Source organism: Myodes glareolus, chromosome 15, assembly GCF_982192425.1.
Source record: "Myodes glareolus chromosome 15, mMyoGla1.1, whole genome shotgun sequence".
Classification (NCBI taxonomy): domain Eukaryota; kingdom Metazoa; phylum Chordata; class Mammalia; order Rodentia; family Cricetidae; genus Myodes; species Myodes glareolus.
The window spans coordinates 29,331,164-29,358,033 of NC_142040.1; the positions used below are offsets into that span (position 1 = coordinate 29,331,164).

The 26,870-nt window shown below is 41.2% G+C and overlaps 1 long non-coding RNA gene across 2 annotated transcripts; it reads left to right on the plus strand.

Moving 5' to 3' along the window:
• The first annotated feature begins 1,062 nt into the window (after positions 1 to 1,062).
• Positions 1,063 to 25,895, plus strand: LOC148119666 (uncharacterized). Of its 2 annotated transcripts, none has more exons than XR_015734979.1 (3): positions 1,063 to 1,189; positions 2,118 to 2,267; positions 25,681 to 25,895. It is a non-coding gene; the product is annotated as an uncharacterized LOC148119666 (long non-coding RNA). The 2 variants fall into 2 exon arrangements; XR_015734980.1 differs by lacking the exon at positions 25,681 to 25,895 and adding an exon at positions 3,539 to 4,710.
• The last annotated feature ends 975 nt before the right edge of the window (positions 25,896 to 26,870 follow it).

Genomic DNA, 26,870 nt, shown 5'->3' on the forward strand with positions numbered 1-26,870 from the left:
TATTGATTGTGGTTTTCTGTAATGGCTTCTGTCTGCTGCAAAGAGAAGTTTCCCTGACGAGGACTACATCTACCTGTGGGCTTAAGGAGACTGTTAGAATGTAGTCAGGGATCATGCTGACTTCTTCCTCTGCTGTTTTTCTCAACCCTGTGGGGGTTCTTTGGAACTTCCCTTTACCGTCCCATTCCTATCTCTGAGCCAATTCAGTTCTTTGAGGATGGGTTTCCTTAGTGCCCTCATAGGTGTCCTGAGTCTACCTTAAACTACTCTCTGACCGAGTGTATCCTGGATCTAAGAACATCATTTGTTTAATGGTGTTTAGTTTGGTTGGTATTAGGGTTCTTTCAGTCACTGCACATTTGGAGTCAGGGCAAGGGCTACTAGAAACTGGTAGCTGGCGCTTCCAGAGATGAGTGGGACAGCCTACTGACCTATGAAATACTGAGAATGTTCTGGAGTTTTGTTAAAGAAATGACAGGGGCTTCTGTTGATACCAGCTTCTGTCACTTGACTTTAATTACCTCCCATAACCTTCTCTCCCTCCCTCCCTTCCTTCCTCCCTCCCTCCCTTCCTTTCCTTCTTCTTTAAAATCAGAACCAAAAGGCACATTGGATAATTTTTTTGTTTTTATTAATCCTCTGACTTTGAAAATTTATTACTACATCATTTATAATATTAATAATATATTAGATCAGATTAATTTAGATATATTAATAACATTGAGAGAATTATATGTATTTATTAGAGTTTATATATATATATGCATGGAGAGAGAGAGAGAGAGAAAGAGAGAGAGAGAGGAGAGAATACCTGTACTACCTTTGAATCCAGCAAAATTTTTTAATAAAAACTATCTTTTTCTCCCTTGTTACTCCCACCCCCACCCTGCCTCCTTGGAGAGGTAGCCATTAGAGGCAGAAAGGCTGGGCAGGGGACATTTCCATTGCTTTTTGCATCGCCATTCCATTTGAGCAGTTATGCAAGCAAGGGGTGGGGGGATACATGCATTTTCCATTCTTGAAGCCCTTTGATCACTTTTGCTCTTACATAACTCCCCAACAGCTGGAGCTGCAAACTTTAAAATTGGCAGGCTCAGGGTTTGTATTGCGAAAGGAAACTCAACCCAAATTTGAAGAGAAACAGCTAGATATTTTTAGTGGTTCCAGTATCTGGAGTCATAATCATTTGGTGAGTACGGAATGGTGGGATAGCAATCAAATCTCCTACCCCAGATGTCACCATCATGACTGGTACTGGTGTATAGGGGTCTGGATGAGGAGAGTGGGTACTTTCTTCTCTCTCTCTCTCTCTCTCTCTCTCTCTCTCTCTCTCTCTCTCTCTCATGTTCTAACACTGAACTCCAGCTTACAACAACACTTCTGGCCGCAGAGGACCAAAGGAACGTTCATTGTAATGTTTGATGTGTCCTCTTATTGCCTTGTGGTTCTGCCTTACTTGGAAGATCATCTTCTTCTCAACAACATTTGTTGTTCATTTGCCTTCATAGTTGTCTTTGCAAACACATCCCTCTTTCTCCTGGTTCTTAGCTCTCTTTTGCCTGCCACTTCTACTGTTTCTCCCTCTTCTCTCTCTTTTCTTCTGTTTTGTTGTCTTAGTTTCTGAGTCTGCGACAAAGTCTCGCTACGTAGACCAGGCTGGCTTCAAACTTGGGACCCGTCTGTCCCAGTCCCTTAAATCCTGGGATTATAAGCGTGAGGCTCCACATCTGGCTTTGGATATGAACATTTGTCCACTGAAATAGAAATGAGTCCACTTATTGCTAGCAAGACCACATTGTAATGATAAAAGCAAAAACTCAAACCCCATCCTTCAAAGCTGTGATCTCTCCTGCATAAAGTCACTGCCAAGTGTAGAAATACGTTTATGAAGAAATAATTAAACTTGCAAGTTGCGCAAATAAAACTAAAGAAAAACAAAATTGTGTTTTCCGCAGTGATGCAATCTGAGGGAATCACTGATACTGGCTAGTCGTTCAAGCATTTAGAGGTCTAAGATGACAGGGAAGTTGGGCATTTCATTTCCTTCTGTTAACCTTTCTTTCTCATCAGAGAGCTGGGATGTAGCCTTAAGAGAGACTCTGATTCTGTATCTCCAGGAGTGGCAGACCACTGGTGGGGATGCTAGTGTGATGAAGTAACCAACTGCTTTCTGCTTGGATCTGAGGCCCACGCCCACTGAAGGAAACACATGCCTGACTCTGCAACCCTGGTGAAGAGCCCAGGGGTAGTGAGGTCATATGCCTTAGGTGGGTTAATTGCTTTTATTGTTTTGCTACATAGTCAGGTTATCAAAATGCCTTTAAAAGTCTTTTTTTTTTTGTCCATCAGTGGTGGGACATGCCTTTAATCCCAGCACTCAGGAGGCAGAGGCAGGTGGATCTTTGAGAGTTCGAGGCCAACCTGGTTTCCAAAATGTGTTCCAGAATAGGCAGAGCTACACAGAGAAACTCTGTCTTGAAAAGCAAAAAAAAAAAAAAAAAAAAAAAAACAACTTATTTTTTACACCCATAATTAATGTGCTCAGCCTTCATCAGAGAAGCTTCTTGCTGTAACAGGGGCAGTTAATGCAGAAAGTCATTATCTGGCTAATGTGTTGAAAAAAAGTGATAGTGAGTGTTCTGTCCTAAATGGTCCAGCTATTGTCCCCTTCAAGGCTCAACAAATGTCTTAGTGTCCTAGTCACTGTTTTATTGTTTTAAAAAGATGTTATGACCAAGGCAACTCCTATTAAAGAAGGCGTTTAACCAGGAACTTGCTTAACTTTTCAAAGGTTTAGGCCATTATCATCATGACAGGAAGTATGGCAGCATGCAGGAAGGTGCTGGAGCAGCTTCATACCCTGATCTGCAGGGAGGGTGGGGGAGAGAGAGAGAGAGAGAGAGAGAGAGAGAGAGAGAGAGAGAGAGAGGAAGGGAGGGAGAGAGAGAAGAGAGAACAAGCCTAAGCCTGGTGTGGGTTTTTGAAACTTCAAAATCCACCCACCCCCAGTGACGCATTTGCTCCAATAAGGACACACTTCCTAATCCTTCTAATCCTTTCATACAATTTGATTTTGGGTGTCTAAGCATTCAAACATTGGATGGTAGCTGTCTATTGAATGGTAACAAGCCCATGGTAACCACAACGGGTAATATCATGGAAAAGAGAGCAGAGAGGATACAAAAGTGAGACGAGGGGGAGGTGGGTAGCAATGAGATACCTTCTGGACATGGCGTCACCATTGTACACATGACCTCACTGCAACAGTGGCCATCTTCACAAGACCTGCATGAGATTGGGCCATGTCAACATTTATCATAGAGGGGGACCTTGTGGACACATAATGTGGGGTTCTAAACTGGTACTTTTTGAGAGATGTTGGTGTAATAGAAAGGAGTAAATTAGGGAATTATTTGTATCAAAATCAGATATACATATATACCCATGAATAATTTATTCTCATGGTCACATATTACTGATTTTTTTTCTTTAAGCATTGCGACTTGAGGGTGTTGTGTTTCTTATTTCTTCCCTATAGAAATCTTCCTGAATCTAACCCACCAAATTGGCTCGTAGGCCAAGGAAGAAACTCTTCATGAGGTTTTACAGCAAGCACTCAACTATAATTAAACATAAGTAGTAAATGTGACCTTGGGATGAATATAAACTTAGTGCTGACCGTGGATTTCAGAACTGATAATTGACATTGCTGGTCAATGATTTGGATGTGAACACAAGGCATCTGCTAACCATTGTCCCTGGATTCTCCTGCACAGCCTAGTTAAGATGCCACCGGAAATGACCTTCTATGTCAGAAAATTTGCTGGCATTGTTAGACATTCTTGTATGACCAGACAACTTTTTTCAGCAGAAGGTTTCTCTTCTTTCATTTTATGGGCTAAAAGAAGAAGTTTGAGACCAGTGTGGTGGCACATGCCTTTAATCGCAGCACTTGAGAGGCAGAGGCAGGTGGATCTCCATGAGTTTGGGGGCAGCCTGGTCAACAAATTGAGTTTCAGGACAGCTAGGGCTGTTACTCAGAGAAACCATGTTTCAAAAACCAAAACACATCAAAAAGAATGAGTTTGTATGGAAGAATATATGCTTAGCTCTTCGTACCCACTGGAACGTTCACACTCATAGGAATCTGTGTCAGTTATGACTTACTTCAAGCAATCTTTCTGTTTGGGAGGTTTTCTTTGTATTATCCTCAGCTGAAAAAAAAATTCAGGAAAGGACTTGATGTGAAGTGAGATATTTTTAAGATTTTTCCATGCCTTATCTTTATTTTCCTTCAAACGGCTCATGGTCATGGTGATAGTAGCTGACTTGGCTATGCTACATGTTTTGTGTTCAAAAAGCCTTTCCTCACAGAGGCTGCTGTCCTCACTTGACAGATATGTAAAATGAGGTGCTGACAAGCCTAGCAATATGCCTAAGATCTTTCAGCTAATAAAAGGTACAGACAGATTTGGACACAGGCATTTCTGACCTTGAAACAAGCTTATATCTTGCTGTAATGCTGTCCCACTGTTGACAGTATTAAGCTTTTATATATTTTGTTACAAAATTTACAGAAGTCGTACTGTGTGTTAAGTTCTGAATTAGGCACTGAGGACATCGAACAAACATGATCACTGTCATTGTGGAACTCAGACTATGGAGAGAGACAACAATACAATAATTAAACAATAATTTATATAATTGAAATTATTATGCATGATAAGCACTTGTAAGATGATGCCTATTTATTCCATGACTAAGCAGCATTTAAGGTGACATTAGAAAAAGTATGAGTTAGTGAAATGATGAGGGGGTGGCAGAAAGGGTCTCAAGGAGCAAATATTCTCAAAGATGAGATTTCCATTATTTCAACTACATTGAGTCCATTGAAAGCATAGTTTCTGCCAATAATATTTCCTTAGAAGTATAGATAAAATCTGTACTTGCTTTTATGTGGCTATAACTAAACTCTATTCTACTTAGGGAACTAGCTGCTTAGTCATAAGATTTCGAACCAGATGTCTTTTGATGATCAAAGTACGTAAGGTAAGAAACGCACAGGAACTGAAGAGGTACTCCAAGGAAGCCAGAGGGATCCTATCCAATGTGGAAGGACAAAGTCTTTAAAGATGTGTAATTGCCCAAAGCCAAAAGGCTGCCATTTCAAAACCATTCCTTCCTTTTATTCCCTAGACTGGCGTTACAAGATGTGATGTTTCTATCCCCACATAATTCATAGGAATCCAATTTATTATGAGTTATAAAATCAAGTAACTAAGCTTTGTGGAACAAATAAGTTGGTGAATTGGATAGGGAATGCAGAAGCAAATAATGTGTAAGAACTCAGCATAAGAGTAACATTTGGTATTAACAAGGAAAGCACTGACAGATGACCATTCGTTTGCAAAAAAAAAATAGATTCCTCATTCTTTACAACAAAATAAGTTGCAGATGGAGGAAGAATGGAAGCCTATTTTATCTTCTAAAATTCTGGATGGAGACATGGGCAAGCAATTGTATAGTTCTTGGTTGGGAAAGCAAGTACCAAGACCAGTTCATGCATTTCTCCAGGCTTGTTTGACTGGTCTGTTCCACAGTCCTTGTACCAACCACAAGTTGGTAAATTCCAATGTCCTGGTTGACTTTGTGGATGTGTAGATGATTGTTGTCTATCCCGTCTCTACCCTTCTTTCCCCGGAGTAAAAGTCTGTCTACCAAGAATCAGCAGCATGTGGGAGTATGCAAAACCATAGTTAAAATGAGACTCTATAAAAAAGGTATAATTTCTTTATAACAAGTATGTGTATGTGTGCATGCATGAGCACGTGTGCGTCCGCATGTTTGTATGTGTGCATGTTTAGAGAACTACTTGTGGGAGCTGGTTTTCTTCTTCCGCCAAGTAGATCCTGAGCATTGATCTCAGTTTGTCAGTCTTAATGGCAAGCACCCTTATACTATATTCATAGTATATATGTTCATAGTTCATCTTTCTATCTCTTGATTTGATATTTTGATTTTCTTCTATTAGCAGAGAGTGAAAATTTGCCTAATTTTATGGGAGGGCTTTAGAGGGTTCTTTTTTTCCATAGTGTACATAGTCACAAGACTCAGTACACCAAAAATATTTCAAGTCAGTAAGAGAGTTAGCCTTACTAAAAGGCAAAACAATAAAAATGAAGACAAGGTTTTGGGGATGCCTATCAATTTGACAAAGTTTAAAAATGGTGTCAAATTCTGTTTAATGGGAATATAAGAGGCTGTATGTTCTTTGCCCTTATCATTTCACATCTAAGAACTTACCTTAAACTGTTCATTGCTAACAGCTCAGTGGATACATGCACTAGGATGTTCTTTATTCCTGTATTGCGGTAGAACGCAATCTGAAAGCAGTGTGCATGTGTTTATGTGTAATGACTACAAAGTAGTTGACCAAGATAATTTGTCTTACCTTCCCTATGGGTTATCAGTTATCCCAAGAAAATGATCAAGGATCATACAGGCCTTCTCACTTTCAGGAAGCTGCATGTTGTGCATCAGAAAATGGAAGTGTTACCCGAGAACTGTCCCCCGCCCCCCGGAAAGTGAGTTCACATGGGTTAGTTTGGTTAGTTTGGTTCGAATAAGTCAGTGAGGAGACGGTGAAGATACAAGCCTCAGAATAGGAGAGACGCCTAGGCAGAAGACAGGGCTGTGTGAGACTCATGCATGGTGGGACATGTGCTTCTCTCCTGTACACTGCTGGTGGATGGAAGGGAAGGGGGTTCCAGACTGATGCTCAGTCTGCGACTCCACACCACCAACCATGTCCTACTAGTGAGCCCCCTGGTTATAGGAATTCACTCAGCCTGAATGGATTTGCATCTCCAAGAGATGTAGAGTGGATTACAGACCAGAGGTATTTCTCTGACTATATAGTGATTCATTGAGAGAGAGGAAGAGCGGAGGAGAGGAGATCTTCAACGGTGTTTTTCCTGAGTTTCTGCTTAGTCTGGCAGGAATGAAGGTGAGACTTAGTTTGGTTTGGATAAGTAACCGAGCATGCAGACTGAACACATGAGCGTGTGTCAACGCTGATGGCACATGTTTTCTACTAACTAAACCTCTTCATTGATAGCTTTGCTGTGAGAGGTGAGAAAACTCTGTCTGCCCCACTCAACTGCTGGGACTAGAAAGACAGGCGACTCAAGGTGTACAGATTTGACTTTGTGCAAATTTGATGAAAATAGGAGTCTGCAGGGTGACTCCACAGAAGACGACTTCATGTTCAAAGAACAGTCGAAAACACACTATGGCCAGAAAGAACAGGAAATCCAAAAACTCGTTTGTCTACTTTTCTCTCATGAGGCAGAAATTGGGTCACAGCCTGTTCCAACCCAGTCCTCAGGTAGGTTGCTCAGGCTGCCAAGCATTCTGATTGGGCGTCGCGGCAGGGGGAGCGGGGATGACTGCAAATAGCTTCAGAAGTTAAAGCCAACAGAGGCAGAAGGGTTGTCAGGCAGCAACAATTTAAACAGTGGAGAGTCAAAGAGTGCTTCAAGTCACTAAGGGACCCAGGACCCCAAAGCACACGTGGCTTTGGTTTTGAATCTAGTTTTCAGGAGTCAGTGTCGACACAAACGATCTAAGCTTGTTCATTATGGTTGCTCATATGCTGCCAAGTCTAGAACTGAATGTCACAGAACAGGAAAATAGAGTGCCACCCCAAAGAGTAACTTTAGGTAGTGGAGGAAGCCATGAGTGTATGAAGTTCTGAGCAAATGTGTATTGTTGACAGGACATAGCTGTGTTAAGAATGCCAAAACCTCAGACCTGTAGGAAAGTGTCAAAGCCAGGCCAGGCTTAGCTTTTGGTCTGAGGGAAAATGTTGACACACTGTGCAGAAAATATCTGTTGTATTTTAATTTTATAATATTTTAATAGCCTGAAGACTACTCTTATTATGATTAACGAAACCTGCCTCTTTGATGCAGCTCCATACCAAAAACCCTGCCTCCTTGTTCATCTACATTCAACTCTACATCTCTGCTCAACAGTAAACAATAAACACATTGAGCTTCCGGGGTTCTGCTGTCTCTTCACCAGAAAGTCCAACCCATGTGATCTCTTTCTGAGTGTCTATGTGTTTGCCTTTTCTTCATTCCCTTGCAACCCCAAGTCATGTCCACATCCTTAGGGCCATGCTAAGACTTGGCAGCAGCCAGCACTGTGTCATAATTTCTTGGTTGGGAAAAGGTGGCCGAGGCAGTGTTTGTGCTTTTGCCTGCCTTCTGCTCCAACTTCTGCTAAACTCTGAGCCCCACGCAATGTTGTTCAGAGTGCCAAGGTGGAACTTTGGGACCTTTGGGTGCTGTGCTAAATGCTGTGCATGCATTGTCAGAGTTCTCTTCACTGTACTAGGGCAGGAGATGCCTATACAACCAGGAGGAATCTAGCAATGAATGAGGTTAGGTAGTTTGTGTAAGATCTCAAAGGCAGGAGATATCCTAGCTGATGAATCCACATATCAGGCTTCTCATCAAACTTTTAATCATTAGAGTATGCCTAATGTTAGGTATCTTTTGAAGATGCTTCAGCCTTGTGGGTTTTGACTGGTTATATATTATATACATTTTAATGTCCCCCCCAGCTTGTTGTTTCTGAGGTTATATCTAGATCCAGAGTAAAATAGTGTAATATTAATCTATATTCTGACTTTGGCATCCAAATACTTCTGAGAGGTTGTAAGAATGCTCAAGTCTTAAGCACTTAATTGCTTATGTTGATATCAAGACTTAGTAGCTTAGAGAGCCTGAGGCAGCCACCTCACCTTCAAGCGGCCTTGTGTTTAGACCTGTGTACCACATAGTTTGGCCATTTGCTGTATCCTCTATAAATTCCATTGGCAAAACTACTCCCAGAAGATTTTCTTAGAAAGTGATAGAAATGATGAGATTTGGTCCTTGACTCACTTCCCATGAGCATCTTTGTCTCTTTTTCCCAAGCAAAAGCTCAGGAGGGTCACAGTGAACCCTTATTCCTGCTATAACTTTTCTAAGATATGCATGGCATATAAATCAAAGAACATTGGACTCCTTTTCCCTTCCACAAACTATTTCTAGTACTCTGATAGCGTAGGTTACCTAGTATTCCATGGTCAGCTTTACTTTCCTTATCAGTTCTGATGAGATGGAATTGGTAGAGGAATAGTTAACAAAGAATGACAGATGACTTGTCTATTTAAGATACTTGATAATATTTCTTAACTTAAAAAAGACCAACTTCTTTTTAAAATTTCATTACATTATTTATTTATTGGGGTAATTGCATATGCATATGCCATGGCATGTGTTATGAAGGTAAGAGAACAACTTTCAGGAATCAGTTCTGTCCTGTGGGTCTTGAGAATCGAACTCAGGTCATCAGACTTGACCGCAAACATTTTTACCCACTGAGCCATCTAACCAGTCTATTCTTAACTTCTTTTCTTTCTTTCTTTTCTTTTTTCTTTCCCCTCATCTTCCCTCCCTTCCTTCTTTTCTTCCTTTTTTCATTCCTCTCTCCCTCCCTCCCTCCTTTCCTTATTTCTTTTTCTTTTTTGACACAATATATATATTGTGGTATCTTGAAATTCACTATGGAAATCAGACTGACGTCAGAGATCCACTTGCCTCTGCCTCCCGAGCGCTAAAATTAAAGACATTTGCCACCATTCCCAGCTCCCTATTCTTAACTCCTTTAATTAAAACTTTACTTGACCTACACAAAGGCAGAAAGCAAAACTACATCAGACATGAGTTCGTGACTACTGAGAGGCTTTCGAGGTCACAGATAAGCCAGACACTTATTCTGAAAAAGTTTCTATGATAATTCCTTCTGTTTCTTCAGGTCTGCACATGTATTTGAACTTTGAGTCCAGAAGTTGCTAGAACAATCCTACAGAAAATCTGCGTGAGGTCTTTAGCAGGAAGGAGGCGTGCAATGATGTGCAGTGCCAATTGTGTCGTACCTCAGGCGTATTGTGTGACATCTGTACCTTAAGTTTATCACCTCTGTGGCCTACTTGGCAGTAAGGAATGTGGCCTATGCTGATATACTCAGAAGTGAACAGGACAAGCCACAGGCATCTGGCACCCAACTGTTTGCTTTGTAGTTCAATTATGTCACCATTTTTAAAGACATATACTACTGACAGACTTGGGGGTGGAGGGTTCTTTGGCTTTACCACTCTAAAAATATTGCCAGGGATGACAATAACCAATTGTAAATCTGCCATTCTCACAGGTACTACATGTTCTTTTGAGTAATTTTTGTGTGTTTATTGCGCTAATTCTCATGTCAGCTTGCTAGCCTTTATTTTAATTTTCTGAGAAATAAGCCTGCCTTGGATCAAATGATCAGTGAATGATGGAGATGAGAATCAAAGGCACATCTATCTGACACCAAAGACCACTTTTCAAAAAAGCCACTGTGTTCTAGAATCTTCTGTGGTGAACTCACTCACATGGATCACAGCTTCCAGTCTCTGTAACCTGTCTTCTCTAAGCCGTATCTAACAAAAACGAAATCACAGCATTCAGAAGTAATGGAATTATAGTCCCCAACATGCATTTTCATTAGTTATATTTGAAGCATTAAAAAACATGAGATAGGCTCTAACTGGGTTAAAATGATTTATACTGCATTAGAAGGATTTCAGAACTCCAGGACATGGCCCCAAAGGCTCATCATACGTTGTTTCAGAGGCGTGTCTGCTAATCTGTGGCATGTCAGAGCCTGAACACCATCGTGCAAGATACTATCACTTTCCTAAAAGGAATCTTCCCTTGTCCATTTCTGGAAGTGCTACAAGGCTCCTTTCAGCCAACTGAGCAGGCTTCCAGCCCCCAGAGACCAAGGCAAAGTCCTAAGTGGACAGGGTGACAGAGGACCGAGGACATAATTAGACACTGGACGTCTGTGTGTGATCTGAGATTGCCACATAGTTATGAATGGAATCTGCACAATGTGGACTTCCTCACGTTCCTTCCTGGTAGCATTTGGTGACATCTGACCAAGCAGAGGTCTTCAATAAATGTTGATTATTGTAATAAAGACTTGCATAACATCATGCCACAAATGGAATGTGCCCGCGATAAAAAGAGACATAATATAAATAATAAATTGGATACAGTGTTTGGTATGAGAAATTTATAACTTATATTTTATAACTTATTTATGGGAATTTATGACTTATTTATAGAAATAGCTTGTAAAATATTAAGCCTACAAAGAATATCAGAGGTATAATCCCTTCAGTCCCCTCTTTTTTATTCCAGTAACGCTGGTTGTAATGATATAAGGACTTCCCCAAAGTAGACACACACTCACATATTTGTTTAATATGAACATCATAAAAGCTTAGATCTTAAAAGTGTATTGGTAAGAGTGGTACTTGTTTTTCAAAAGTTTCTTTTTTTCTGTCTGGGATTAAATATCTGATTTGTGTCCATCGACTTCAGTCCTCTACGCATCTGAGGATGTAGCTATCAGGAAATGCTCACTATCTGAGCCCGTAGCCACCCTCGACAGAAAGGCCATTTGTACCATGTGTGGAAGGAAGAAGTATTAATGAGTATCCATTTCTTCATGCTTGCTGCTGGTTGCCTTTTGACTGCATAATAAAAGTCTAAATATTTTGAGATAATACCTTTACTTGTGAAGCATTTTGGGCATGTCTTCTAAAAAATGCACACAAATTTTATAATAGACAGCTCTGTCATTTGCATATGTGCAATGTGTGAAATAGAAAATAGGCTGATATAGAAATGAAATATTTGAGTGCATGGGTGTCTTAGCCACTTTTCTATTGCACTGAAGTGGCACAACAACCAAAGACTGGTTTAACTGGGGGCTGGCTTTCAGTCTTAGAGGGTGGATCCACGACCATCATGGCAAAGAGCTTGGCAGCGGGGAGGCAGGAATAGCGCTGGAGCGGTAGCTAAAAGTTAGCTTGCATCCTGGTCCTCAGGCAGCAGGCAGAGGGTGAGACCGGACCAGACAAAGGCTTTTACAACCTCAAAACTGACCCCTGGTGACACACCTCCTCCACACCTGGTTTTTAGAATCAAAATTCTAGTGATAGAGTGGGAAAGTCGTTATTATAAGACATGGTTCCTTGTTTATCTGCCTGTCTCCAGTGCTGGCATACATGAGGTGTTCAGTTGTGTGTTGTGAACATCATAGCTTATTCTGTGTGATGGCTCCTCTGTTCTACCTATGTTCAGTGCGTGTTTAATTTTTGGATGCTAAAGTGCCTGGTTTGTCTCATGTTCCTCCTTCAGCCTCCCTTCCTCACCTTCCTGCTTCAATTCTTTCTACATACACAATGTTCACGCACACACACGTTTGTGTGCATGCACACATGTGAAACCACTGTCCTAAGAGTCTTTGTTTGAGACTCCCCTCCTCCCTGGACCTGCACTGATTTCATACTTTATCAGCCCCCTCCTCCTTCTCAGCATCCCCAATGAGCACAAAGTCTAAGTTCAGGTTTCCCTACCCTTGCTCCCTCATTGTAACTAAACAGAGCCTGTGGGACATAGTGGAATGCATGCCAGCCAGGCAGTCAGGAGCCTTGGCCTTTAATACCAACCCCTCTGTCAACTTTCTACTCAACTCAATAAACCGTGTCCCCCTTCGTTAGGAGTGTCTTCTTTGATTTAATACTAGGGCTGTAGCTTAAAATTTTTACATTTTCTTCCCATTCCCAAGACTGAGGTGCTTGTTTGCTTCCTTTTTCCCAAAGTATAGGTCATATGTTCTTTGTCAATAATGTCCACGTATTTGACACATGACCCATAAGAATTGCTTCATTATTATCTAAACTGATTTTGTGGTTCTCAGTTTCTAGCAAGGTCTTGCCCAGTCAGTGCTGCAGGATCGCTAGGAGAAAAGGTGCCATTGGGCATATGAGTAGAGACAGGACACCTGTGTCCAGAGCTGGTAGCCTGCCTGCCCGGCCTTGGGCCAGCTCCTTCCCACACCGCTCGCCTGTTGATTTCACCTTTGGGGCCTCAGCCTCTCTATCATGCAACCAGTCATTCGGAGGTTATAATTACTCATATTTCAGTTCCCCCCCCCCCCCGACCAATTTGATTTTCTAGTTTCCCGAAGCCTTGCTCACCCATATCTCTCCCACTGTACGTGCCTCTCAGCCACCAGGAGCTAGGCAACCGTAAAGGCTACGTGTCACCTGAGGAGGTCATGGGACCTGCCTAGAGATACCAGCGCTGTTCCAGCCAGTGTTTTTTGGGGACGTTCCAAAGTGACAGGACGTTCAAGGAAGCAAAGGAGAGCCAGGCAAGGGTCCAGGGGGGAAGGGACAGGGACAGAACACAGCTGCTCATTTAGTCCTTGGGCAGTAAAGACCGAAACATGCTGTTCCTGTTCCAGCAGCTAAAAGGAAGGTGACAAGAAACCTGAGAACAGGGAACTGAATTGTCACTGAAGCTTCCCTGGACACCTAGGACGGTCTGGGCACCAATTACACAACTTAACCCTTGCAGCACCAGCCTTCTGTGCTTCCCTGTGTGCTCCGTAAAACTCACAACTCACACTTGCTTCCGGGTTGACACCCTGTCGGATGAAAAGCACCCAGCTTGAATATTAAACACAAACCATCTCCAAGAATATGCAGTGCGGATTGTCTCGGGACTTTCTGTATTGCGTGTCAAATGTAACCATGTCTCAAATAAGCTTCCATCAGCCCGAGTCCTGGATCGATGTGAACATTGCTTACCATACGCCCCCCTCTGCACCCCTCACCGATCAGGCTGTCTCCTAAGCATCAGGGAAAGATAAAAGAACCATAGTTACAGCTTTGGGGGCTTTTGTGTTGAAATGAGGAAGATGGAAAGACAGATCATTCTAATGTGGTGAGAAACAGATCTTCATCGGCTCAGCTGCTTGTATTCTCCCCCAAACACCTATGCCAGTTTGAACTTATCTTATTTGAGCCGCTAACTCTGCTTTGTTTCGGCCATTAAAATAACAACTCTCTAAAGGCGGGGATCCTGTCCAGAGTTTCTATTCTTATAAACCTCACACCTCATCTAGTGACTGGCAGGAGATGGTGAGTACTTCATAGTCTGTGGGGAGTGGATGAAGGAATTTACTGTGAAATCCATTTGCTGACTGAAGTAACTTACCAACTATGAGTATAGGGACGGAGAAGTAAAAAATTTCTGATAACTTGAATCACTGCGAACTAAAATTTAAAATTTAAGGTTATAGCAGCCATACTCCTAGATTATATAGAGCTGCAGAGGGTCTACATTAGATGATATTATATGTATACTCTGGATAATTACTTCTAATTTAATAATAATAACAATTTTAATAGCTGCCTAATTTCTTTGTTTCTTTCTCAGGATAAAAGTTTAGAATGGAGCTACCCAATAGATAAGAAAGGAAAACCATAGCATGACTCAATAGTTTGTGGTAAGCCTGGCACCTGTTTCCCTCACCAGCTGGCCAGACACATTTCAGGGCAGTGGGCCGAGCAATGTAAGAGAGGAACGAAGGCCTACAGCTCTCTGCCTTCCTCTGGAAAGCCTCAAAGGCCTGCTACCCCTTCATAATAGCACATGGATTTTCCTGAAAGCCCTTCTGCCTCCTGTCCCACCCATGGGGTTGCAGTTGCTGAGTGGGAACCTAATGGTGAGCAGGCCATTCTGCAGGAGGGATGCTGAGCTGCTCTGGCCTGTGCTCATGGCCACGCTGTCAACAGGTGCAATAGCCTAGAAAGCTCCATGGCCCAGTGAGTGTGACAGGGTGCAGACAAGCTGGGCTGCCACTAACAGTGTCGCTTGGTAGCTCTTCTGATTAGCGCCTACAGAGCGCAAGAAAGAGCAGCTTCTCACCCACCCCACGTGCAGAAAGAGCAGAGCTTCTCACCCACGTCAGGTGCAGACAATCTGTAGCGGGGAAGTATCACTAACCGTCAGGAACAACTGCTGGCTCTGCCTTAAGGAGGAGGTTCATCCTCTTGCTTAACAGTTTCTCAGGGCAGAGAGAGGCCGGAAATCTAGTAACTCACAAAGCAAGGAGAGTGCATGGGTACTCACACTGAGGTCCGAAGGTTCAGCTTAATCCTGGCACAGCTGGCAGGTGGCAAGGTAGGAAAGAAGCTAAGAGCCGGAAAATCATGACCAGAAACTCAAGCCAGGGGTCAGAATTTATACTTCTGGGTTGCCAAAGAACTAGAACAAACACTGATGCTCATAATAAACCTAAATAGGTTTTAATATAATTATGAGATAAAAGTAAAACAGAAACTCTTGAAGCCAGAAAAGTTTCCTAATAAAGCAGCAGAAATTAATATCAGGCCTCAACAGATTTAATACAAACCACCGTTGTATAATGCTGCTTACAGGATGAAAGATAGTAATTGCCATTTTGAAGTCTTTGTGAAGTTAAACAAATACTCAAAATGGGAGTAAAATAAAAGGTATATGTTTTGAAGGAGCGGCGGTCCACTTCCTGCCACCTGGCTCCCAGCTAGCTTTGCCCTAAATAATTACAAGGATATTGTATTCATTTAAACACTCCCTGGCCCATTATATCTAGCCTCTTATTGGTTAACTCTCACATATTGATTCAACCCATTTCTAATAGTCTGTATTACCACGTCACTGTGGCTTACTGGCTTGATTCTAACCAGCATCCATCTCTGGAGAGGAGAGCCATGGCATCTGCCTCACATTGCTTTGTCTCTCCCAGCATCCTGTTTGGTCTACTCTACCTATCTAAATTCTGCCCTATAAAAAAAGCCAAGGCAGTTTCTTTATTTAACCAATGAATGTAACACATAGAAAGAAGACCCTCCTACACCAGGAATAGAAACTGTGAATGAAGAGACCCTATTTTATTCCCATTGGTATGATTTTATTTGTAGAGAATCTGAAATAATCAACAAAAACTACTAGAACTAGTGAGTGATTGTGACAGAGTTCCAGCATGTCTCATAAATTTCAAACATCAATCATTTCCCATATCCCAGCAATAAATGAGAGGAGTTATTAATCAGCAAAGATACGTATTAGCCTTTACAATTGCCTCTCCAAGTTAAATACTCAATTACAAGTTTAACAAAAAGTGTATAAAATTCTGATGAAAGAGATAAAGAACCATGTAAATGAAAAGGTATTCCATGTCTATGGATAAGGATTCTCAGCAATGTAGAATTTCAGTCAGAATTCCAGCCAGTTATTTCGTGGATATCAGCAAACTAATTATGAAGTTTATATGAGGGGGAAAAAAGACTCGCAGATGCAAACTCAGTGTTGAAGAGCAAAGTGAGCAGAACCATTCTACCTCTAAGACAGAGAATAAAGTTATAGGGACTGAAATGGTATTGGCAAAAGAACAAATAGACCAATAGGATGGAGTAAAGAGCACAGAAACAGACAGACAAATACAACCAACTGATCCTTTGCAAATCAACAAAAGCAATAAGCTAATAAGCTTGGGAAGGGAGATTTTTCAGTAAATGTTGTGGGAACAACTCTACGTCCACATTCAAAACGACTAGCCAACTAATCAGCTTTATGGTTTGAATGTGAAATGCCTCCATAATCTTATGTGTTTCAACCCTTGGTCCTCCACTGGTGGAACTGTCTGGAAGGCTGTGGAGTCTTTAGGAGGTGGAACGTTGCCAGAGGAAGTGAGCCACAGAGGGTGGGCCTTGGGATAGTATAGCCCAGGCTAACTTCATGCTCACACTCCACTTCTTGGCTGTGGATACAATGTGAGCAGCTGCCTCGCGCTCCTGCTGCGTCACCCTCTCTATGACAATGGATTATGTAGCCCCTCATACTATAAGCCAGAATAAACCCTGCCTCTCTAGGAGTCTTTTGTCAAATATTTTCTCACAGCAATGAGAAAGATAATTAATTTAAAGAATTTGTAGCAGGAAGTGGGGCCATGATGGGACTGCTTAGCTCTTAGGCTCTCGGAACTGATATTCTGGGAGGCAGTGAAAGAGTTTGGAACTCTGGATTAGAAAAGCCCTACGGTTCTGTAAGCAGAGCCCAATGGATGATTCTGGTGGGTGCTCAAAAGGGCTAAGAGAAATGAGAACTCTGGATTCCTAGTTAGTGAGGCTTCAGAGAGGAGCAAAGACTCTATTAAGATCTGGGCTAGAAATCATTTGGGTTATATTTTTGGCAGTGTCTATCTTCATTCTGTTGTTGTCCTGAGAATATGCATTAAGTTTGAATTTAAAAGTAACGGGCTAATGCATTTTGTGGAGAGGGTTTCAAGGCCGGGTAGCAGCCAGGCATGTCACTACCCTCTGTTCTTAGTTATGTGCACAGTTATAAAGGAGCAAACAAGTTAGTTAGATACAAAACCAGTGCAACTTGCCAAGGAGAAGAGTACAGGCAAGTTTGAATTTGTGAAACAGTCGCTAAAAACTGAAGTATAAAGAGATCAGCCAATTTAGAAACATCCTGTTCTGCATGGAACAATAAAGCAGGTGCTTTTGTGAACCAGAACCTGCCTAGTAAAGGCTTCAACTAATGAAAATGCAAATTCATTTGAAAGGAAAAAGCCCGAACTGAGAAGACAGCTCAAAGAATTCCCTGATCAAAAACAACCTCCTAGGAAATTGATCTTGTAGATTCAGCCAACATAGTGGACAGAGACCACTACTTATATGGTCTAAGGTAGAAGGTTTTTTTCTAAGTTGGCCACAGAACTTGATAGCACTGTCCACATGGTACTGGTGTCACAGGCATGAGAGATATATGATTGAGGAGGTCACGGAAATTTGCTCCTTAGTTCCAGCAAGTAATGTCTGGCTGGGTCAAAGTCCTTCAGAGATCACTGTGAGAAGCTGTGAAGGTAGAACCTAAGTTGCTATAGATACTCAAGGCCAGAAGCATGAGCTGGTCATTGAGTATTATGGGCATGGAGTATAGGTGATCCAAGAGAGAAGCTGTATATGCTGTAGGCAGCAGAACTGAAAAGGGAGGAGTAAGCAAGCTGTTCTTAGCCCAGATAATTTCATCGCGAGTCCCAAATGCTGGACATGGAGTTGCAGGAAGTGTGTGTTTTTTCCCTGTTGGGTTTTGGTCTTCCGTGTTCTTTTCTTATTATTCTCCCATCATTACTTTTTCAATCGGTAGTGTTTACTCTGTGCCATTATATACTGGAATTATATAAGTTGTGTTTTGATATTATAGGGACTCATAGGAGATCCTAACAAATAAAATAATAAAAATCTTACAACAATAAAGATTTATCTGAAAATGCTGGTGGAACTTATTTTAAAGGAAAAATATAACGTAAAACAGTTGCAAGTGAAAGCCTCAACACCTGTATCGTCATTTGAAACATGTAAACAATGGTTTAAAATTGTCCTAATGTGGCTCAAGTGGCTTGAACGGAAAGATCTATCAAACATTTATATAAAAGTTGAGTCTAATTCTAATTACTTCAGTACTAGGACGTGGTTACAGAACCTTACACATGCGAGGGAAGCAATCTCCTAAGAGAATCTGCGCAATTCATCATAATCTTCTGAGTGTGTGTACATGACTCAGTGCTTACTTGCATGAAATGAGTGACTGTCATAAACGGTACCAATCTCAAACCTCGATCTTTGATCCTTCCCTTGTGGTCCGCAGCATATTCTTCTCCTGCTCCTAGTAACATGACAGATAGATGCAGGGAAGAGTCAAGGCCTGAGAAAATGCCAGGAAAATAAATAAGCATATGGATTATTGCCAGGAGACAAAGAAATTCGGATCGGTCTTTGCTGAAATGGAGCAGCTTTTCTTAAAGCGAACTGCTATGAGTGGTTTCAGGTTTCAGAGCTGCAGACGACAGGACTGTTTACTCCGCTCGGCAACATCCAACTTACACAGCTCTAAGAGCAGCAAATGACACACCAGTCTCACCAAAGATCATAAATGTAAAAAACAGACATGAAAGCAACACAGTAGTTCAGACCCTATTAATTTACTAGTCCAACTGCAGGGAGTTTATATTGATGCTTCAATATAGACTTTATTTAAACCTACATGGTGCACTTTAGATGGTGAGTGCACTGAAACTTAGAAGTAATGAGAGTGAATGAGACCTCACTAAAACTCCTGAATACAAGATACAAATTCCACACTTTTCTTCAACAGCACAGTTAATGAATATAATTAAAATACATTTTAATGTAACAAATGGCACATTATTGTTATATATCACAATATATTATATATAATATCATACAGAGTATATTATATTAGATATAACATACAATATGTTGTATATATGATATTATATGTATTATGTATCAGTGCATGTTAATGATAATATATCAACATAAAAATTGGTATGTGCTCTTACAGAAGAGTAAATTTACTCTTCTGTCCTTGTTTGTTGAAAGGGTGGGCTTACCTCCTCACACCAGCTATGAGGGATATGGCCATATGACTCTACCAGGTTTCTGTGAGTTTCTAAGAGTCTTCTAGTTCTCCTCTTCCAGGAACATAACATACCTCAGGTAGGAATTTCTCAGAAGACACAGAAAAAGCTAAACTTGTTCCCACGTAGAGCCAAAGCTGACCTCAAAACTTAGAACAAGAAATGAATGCTTCTGTTGCAAACTATGGAGCTACCAGTGTATGTTAGCATTTTTGCCACAACTGCTGATTAACACCCGACTTTGTAAAGAAAAACATTAAAATCTTTCAAAGACATAAGATTAGAGTCATAAAATTTATTCTATTACATAGAGATTCTGGAGAAAAAAATTATTCTAGATTCATGGAGAGATTATTTGTTTTGCTTTGGTTACTTCTATGCTAGTCACTGTGTCTAGGATAAAGGAAACAAACGGATTGGATAAACCCAAGGAGTTCCCTTAGAGTGGGCTACATTTGGTAATGTTGATGTTCCTTGACTACCTCCTATTCAGCAGTATAGAAATGAAAGGAAATTGCCAAAAAAAAGGAGAAAAAAGAAACCATGTGGTGTAGCTAAACCCCCAAGGACTGCAATCACTTATGCAATTCTATTTCCTTGTTAACTTATATGTGCCTCTAATATTTCAAAATGTTAAAAACTTAAATCATTCATTTTTATAGTCTGTTTGCCTGTGATTTTCTGTGTTATTAACTTTTCTTGATTCTGTTTCAGCATTTGGTTCTGATTCACTCAGAGCATACTCATAAGGGAAATGGGTAAAAAGCAGTGCCTCCCCAGTCCCCCTAAAGGTTTGACTGTGGCATTCTATAGGGTTATCCAAGGCCTCCGCACCCGAAATGTGGAAGAGCTGTTGGAACTGATGACTCCCAACACTCCCAGAGAGACTAGGAACAAACTTCTTGCTCATCTAGTGAGTCCTGGAGAGAGCACTATAGGTTTCCTAGGGGGTCTGAACATGGCTTGTATATTTTGGCGTTCCTGCTGATGCCAACAGATAACAAGAGTCTCCTCATCAGCTTGCCATGTGGGCAAGAATGGGGGAAGGGAGGAGGGCTTCGAAGTCATAAACAACGCTTATCTTACCTTTGATGCCCCCACCTCCGTGACAGTTCTTTCTCCATCCCTGAATGCAACTCCTACCTTGTCGTTTTTAGAAACCATTTCCTGGCATTTCTTTACCGTTGGTTGCTACCATGCAAGTTTGCATCCCTGGGTATCAAATTTTCAGCGTGTCTGTTAAAAAATGTTGACACTGTCTTTTTAAAAGTGCATTTTAAAATCTGTACACCGTGCTATTATCTGTTTTCTTTACCTTCATGTTTTCCTTTGAGGAACTCAGGGGTTCGACACATAAAGTTCTCCACCCTCGTAAGTTTGTGGATTGTCTGTGTGATTCTGTGAACAGGTTTCTCTTCTGGACTTCCTGCAGGTTCGTGAGTAGACCCTGAGACTTGCTCAGGCTCATGCCTGTTCTGATGGCAACACTCAAAGGCACTTTAAAGGTGTGATGATGGTATGTGAGCGCTGTGATGGGGGTCAGCACACAGCGCAGAGCTTCACTGTTGGTTGCCAGCGGTGGTGGTAGGATGTAAAAACACCTGCTTTATTCCTGTCCTGAAGTCCTCAGTCTGCTCTTGGCCCCTCTGCCATCTCTTGCACTGAAGTTGAGGTTAATGAGGTCTTGATGGCGTTCATTTTCTATTGCATCAGCCATTGTATTTTAGAGGCCTTGATAGCGCTTCTTGTGAGGGTCAGCCATAAGATCCTGATTTTACTGCATAGGTGCTCTCTGTTTATGTGGACATTCAAAGTCATCACAGAGAAATGTGTGATTTTTAGGTCTTCCCTCAAATATTGGTTTGCTTTAATTTTTTAAGATGTTTTTATATTTTATATGTAAAAATGTTTCACCTACATGAATGCATGTGTACTACAAGCATGTCTGATGCTCACAGAGCTAGAAGAAGCCATTGGTTCCCCTGGAAGCAGAGTTACAGATGATGGTGAGCTTCCATGTGAGTGCTGGGAATCAAACCTGGGTCCTTAGTAAGAGTAACAATGCCCTTAACCCCTGAGCCAACTCTCCAGCTTCAAGATACTGGTTTTCATACATGAAAAAAACCTAAAACCATCTGTTGTTGGCAAATACATCTCCTGTGTCCTGCTGTCCTACTATATTTGTTGAGTAACTGGTAGCTTTCCCCATGAGTGCTGATAGGAAAAAGATGGACTAACAATTTGCAGAGACCCTCCGGGATTTATCACGGACACACTCTCTCTAGCTGTGCTCAGGGAAGCAATTTTGTCTTGTTTGGCATTTAATGAATTGTCAAAGCAAGGAGGAAGTAACAGGAAAAGCACTTGGATGGGGGATGGTAGGCCATTCATAACCCTCCTCATGCTTAGAAAACATGGCACACTGATTGTTCGATTGTGTTTGAAGAGGCCTGGAGACCTTGAAATCCAATACATTTTTTCCTTATTTAATTTCCTTTGTCTTTGCTTGCTTTTCTTTTAGATAAAAGACAATGAAGCCAGAAAATACAAATATAAACAATTAAACCCTCAATAAGATATAATTTAGCAATCTTCCAAACTTGGCAGGCCAAATGAAAGGCCTTCAAATAAACAAATTTTGCCAAAAATAATGCTTGTCAATAGCATCCCATGGGTCAGGGTCCAGGGGTATTGAAAAATAAGAACTGGGCTTGTCCAAGCATCCTCTAATACATGGTATCATTTGCAAATGTTTGCTTTCAGAGACAAGAACACCAAATGATGAGTTTTTCTATTCCTGCTATAATAAAGCACCACAAACTGAGTTTCTCAGTATCACAGAGCTATTCTCTGCTGGTTCTCAAAGCTAGACATCTAAAGCAAGGCATAGTGGGATTAGTTCCTGTTGGAGACTCCAAGGAAGACTACTCTATGCCGTGTTCCTAGGTTGTATGGTTGTCAGCTGTACTTGGTGTCTCATTGTTTAGAAGCAGCACCCCGACATCTCATCCACTTTCTCTGGGTCCTCTTTCCTCTTTTCTTGCAAAGACACCAGACATTGAATTGAAGATCCACTCTATCACTGTGATCTTAACTCGCTCCATCTAGAGTGAACATTTTCCCAAATAGATCAAAAACTGGGGATCTAGGTGGCCCTGAACTTGGAGGACACTAGGTAGCCCACTATAGCCTTGTACTACAATGAAAATTCTAATTTTTGCTGAAGTCTATCAGTGGTGGCTCCTTTCTTCTTAAAAATCATAGCAAACTGGGTAGTCTGTAATATTATAATTTGGCTATAAGTCTAGGCTTTAACAGCTGAGCCATTACCCCCACCCCCAAGGCTCCAATAGTACATAATCTTTCTTAATATTCTGCCCTTGCCTTAATTAACTTTTAGCTCTTGCATTTGAAAGATGCATTTAAAAGATTAGCTTACTTTCCATATATTTCTACTCCTCTCAATGAACAATGACATCAAAATCTTCTGATCAGATTCCGAAAAATACATTAATAAGTATTTCGAGAGTACTATTCTCATAACTCTACCATTTAACACTATTTTTTGCCTTCTGACTTACAGGGAACAACTGCCAGTAGCAACATCTTTTACGGCACCAAGAAAAATGTTGAGGTTGGCAAATCCCAAGAACTGAAAGAAAAAAAAAAATCAATGTTGCCCATTTGGGAAATAAATTTTGCATAAAAATATTCTCACCCAGGAAAGTTTCAAGGGATTCTGTCTTGGTATCTTTCTCTTATAGAAGATTTCATTGTTATTAGAAATTAATTTTCATATTTCTTTTCCAAAAGTCAAAGATGCTGGAAAATATTATTTTAATTTATTGTTCCTCTTCATGCCACCTGACAGCACATTCAAGAAATATCAACAAATATACTTCTGAGACATGGTCATTTAGCCTCTTAATGAAATTGCTACTCATAATTTCAATAATTTCACTTTATTTTCAGTTCCTCTAGTCATAACTGTTTTCTTTTCTGGATTGCTGGAGCTGACTTTCAAACACTGGCAGGAAGCATCCAGGAAGCTGGGAGACCCAAGGCCTTAGAAAAGAAGGAGAGTGTGCTTGTGTGTGTGTAAGAGTGAGTCCAAAAGACAGAGAGCCTTTGTGTGTGCAATCTGAGAGTCATCACAAGTCGTATTAAGTACTCAACTCTTCACAGAGTTTCCAGTTTTCCAGACTTTGGTACGCTCACAAATCTCTAAGGATGTAAGTAAGCTTCTGTTTGAGTCAGAAATGGGCTCCGTTGATTGGAAGAGAATAATTGGTTGTTTAAGTGAAACAGAATCTTGTGTCTCTGCTGAGAGGGGGCCCAGGGCTGGCCTTGCCCTGTTCAGCACATCTTCTCAGTGTGAAAGAAGAGCATGTCTTCTTCCTTAAAGGTCACTTTCTGGGGTACCACTCAGCAGAAACTCTCCCTTCAGTGGTGGAAGTTGGTACCATGGTCATATCCTGCGCCTTGTACCTAGTAGTCCCAGTTGAATGAAAACACACGCTGCTAAGAGTGTGCATTGATACATTGAAAGTGATTGATTAAATTTGACTTTCAGGTCTATATTTTCTCATAAAAGTCCAATATGTAGGACCTAAGAATTATATGTATTTTCATGACTTCTGAGAAATTCAAATCAAAGTAGGCATCCTATTTACGTTTGCAAATCGATTCCTTTTTTTAAAGGGTCAAATTTAACTTACCCATTTTGTATTTTTATTTTCTAAATCTAACAATCTAGAAATCCAGGTTTTACTACTAAAGGAAGAGGTGAATAGTTAGTTTTACTTCTCAGCATCCCACAACCTCTCATCCCTTGGGAAGAGTCTCAGTGAGCTATTGTCTAAATGGTGCCGACCCATAGGCATGTCTATCAGCGACTGTCTTAATAGATGCGGGAAGACCTAGCCTACCGTGCTTGACACAGTAAGTCCCGAACTGTATAAAACTGGAGAAATTGGGCTGAGCACAAGCAAGCAAGTAGACACCCAAGCATTCATTTCTCCTTGCTCTTCTTGGTGGTAGCTGTGATACGGGTCACTGCCGTGGTGACTTCCCCATAAAGTTAGACTGTAGCCCAGATGTCAGATAACATTACCTTTCGCCCTAATGTTTCTTTCTGTCCGCATGCATCATCACAGCATCCGAAAGGAAACTGGCACAGAGGAGAAAGTCAGCACCGCTTTCTGGTATGGCTGTTTGAACAGAGTCAAAGCCACTCATCTCTACCCAGCTCTATGAGAAAGTTAATGAGCTATGAGGCTTAGAGGGTGCATCTCAGGAGGACACATTTCTAGTGAGCCTTAGGCCTTAGGTCTGGGGCAAATATGAACACTGAGAAGAGCAACACCTTCTGAGATCATCTGTATCATCTTTGCCAATGAATCTATACTAACAAATCTTTACCTGTAAGTCTATGTTTTGGAGCATTGCAGGAAGTGGTTAACCTCTCCAACCGGTGAACCAGTACAACACTGTGCCCAGTTTTCTGCGTACAGACTAGGTGGACACACCCTTTGTACAACTGTTTCACAGTACCATGGGGAGAAATACACAGGTTCTTACACTGTAGTTTTTCTTTGAAATTGACTCAAAACGTGACCAGGTTTCTTTCAAAATGATCTCACTTTAGCCTGCCACCAATTTTTAGTGTCAATCTAGGGTTATGATATGTTTAACGTTTTCAGTTTCCTGTTGGGTATGAGGGAAGCCCCTAGGAACACTGCTTTTGGTTTTGGCACAGACTGAGATTCTCAATACAGAAGTTTCTTAATGTCAGATCACAAGGCCATCTTGGGGAGGCTAGCCTTCATTCCTGATTGGGCCTCTGACCTTCAGGCTGGTCTGACTCATAGCAGAGGTAAATACCAGGTAGTAAATACTCTACATTTCATCTGGTAGAAAGCAGGGAAACACATTTTAAATACAAGACACCAATATCTACATGTTTGCATCGTACCATCCTGGTGCATTCTGGCTGCACAGATGCACGGAGACACATCTTGTTCATCCGACTTAATTTCTTATCCCTTCCTTGTCTCCACAAGATATTTGTTCCTCTGACTCCAGCAAGAATGTTTTGTGGCAAATTGGCAAATGATAATTTTTTTTCTTTTTTTTAAAAAAGCAGAGCAAAGTGGAATGAGTGGTGTATTTGAGATTGTTGCTTTTCTTATCCCTTTGGAGTCTAAAGCTACTGACTGATTCATATTGCATTTCCAGGCTTGGATACTCTTTCTCTGGCTGCCTCAGAACCATGACAAGAGAAGAAAATCTGCAGAGAGCAAAGCAAAAAGCAACATATTTGTGGCTCAAGCTGGATGAGTGGAAGGGAAGAGAACCACTCTGTGGATCAAATGGGATACTGCAAAGTAAGGCTTAGTGATTGAATGATGGCCAAGTTTATATTAAAGGCCCGATTTCCATTTACAAAATGATACTCTTTGTATGGTTCAAGGATTAATGGGTTGGGCATCTTCCCAGCTTCGAGTATTTATTTAAAAAGGCTTTCCGCGTCAAGGAAATGCAGGTTCTGGAGTGATAAATTTAATGAGGAGATGTGTGACTTGAAGTTCTGCCTAATTTCAGGTGTTGAACACCCTCCAACCATTTTTACTGGAATGGGAGAGATTCATCAAACGCCATGACTCAATTCCATTTGCGTTATCACCTCCAGTCAAATAAAAATGTCCTGGAAGCTGGGGAGGGTGTAGATACCTACAGCATATGGCCACACAAGGCCAACCTCGGGATGAAAGCGAAGGAAATCAGACAGTTGCCCAGAAACTTCCAAGTACTGGCAACGAATCTGAACAAGAGCTGGATTTTTTTTCACTTTTCATCTACTCTGCATATAACCACGCAAAGAGCTGAGGTTGTCTTGGTGGGAGCTGTGTCTTGGCAACAGCCGGCATGTTAAGCTCTCTGAGACCGTGGCTGGCAATGCTGTGAATGCCATTATTAATATTAATGTGTTGCTAGACGTTCCTGCTCAGGTGCTCTGGAGAATACGCCTGTGCCATTGCTGGCAGCTGTTGAGCTGCAGTATGAGGCCTGATCATTGATCATCTCCAACACTCTGTTCACAGAGTCAGGCCTGCTGGAGGGTTGACACTCATTTTATCCGTGGTAAACAAGAAGAAGTGTCTAATAATGCAGTGGAAATTTAACTACAATAGTTCTTACTCTCAAAAAAAGTGGTTCAGATCTAAGTCAAGAAAGTAGCATTTTTTAAAAAAATTTAAGTCAGTTACTTAAATTTTTAAAATCCTCTCCTCTCATCTCTTCATCTCTCTCTGTCTTTGTCTCTGTCTCTCTCTCTCTCTCTCTCTCTCTCTCTCTCTCTCTCTGTGTGTGTGTGTGTGTGTGTATGTATACATATCTAAGCAAATGCAATTGGTCTTCCTTCAAAA